Source organism: Orycteropus afer, unplaced genomic scaffold (assembly GCF_000298275.1).
Source record: "Orycteropus afer afer isolate SDZICR_OR568_19922 unplaced genomic scaffold, OryAfe1.0 scaffold00921, whole genome shotgun sequence".
In the NCBI taxonomy this organism is placed as follows: domain Eukaryota; kingdom Metazoa; phylum Chordata; class Mammalia; order Tubulidentata; family Orycteropodidae; genus Orycteropus; species Orycteropus afer.
The window spans coordinates 126543-127348 of NW_006922508.1; positions in this window are offsets into that span (position 1 = coordinate 126543).

Below are 806 nucleotides of genomic sequence, written 5' to 3' on the forward strand. Positions count from 1 at the left end.
TGGTTTTGCTATTCCCCTGTTTTGTCTACCCAGCATCTAGAACACCACAGGATGAAGAGATTCTCAATAACAATAGCTCAATAAGTGAATATTCTTTTTTTTTTCCTAAATATTTTATTGTAGTTGTTGAGAATATACACAGCAAAACATACACCAGTAGTTTCTGCATGTACAGTTAGTGACATTGATTACATTTTTGGTTAGAAGATTCCTATCTAATTTTTATTTATTTTTTATTTTATTTTATTTTATTGTGATTTGGGTGAAAGCTTACAGAGAATAAGTGAATAGTCTTATGAAAGAATCATTAGAGCTTGAAAATTTGAAATTATAGATATTCTTGACATCTGTGATAGTAATGTGTAGGTTGGGTTATTTTCTTCAACAAAATTGTTCTAGATCTTTGAGTAAATCTTACTCCATTACATGCCTACTCTATTTAATTTCTCTCCCTGCATTTTTGTTTGTTGTTTATTTAGATACTAAAGTGGCATAAAGGGAAAAAATCAAAAGCACAAATAAGTTATAAGATTTTTTTTTTTTTAATTTTGATTGAGGCCCATAGGAGAAAGAAAATTGGGCAAACATATAAAACATAATGGATTACATTGCTGTTATTTTCATAGATACTTCCAAATTTCCCTTCATTGTCAGAAGCTTTTATTGGAAAAGTAATTTAAAGCCATTTTCTGTCTAAAAAGCCCATTTTATTTCACATCTATGTGTTAGGCCTGAAGCACAAAACACAAAACTGAAGGACGGCTGATGTAGCAGAATCTGCCCAGATTGAAAAGTCCCGTATGCTA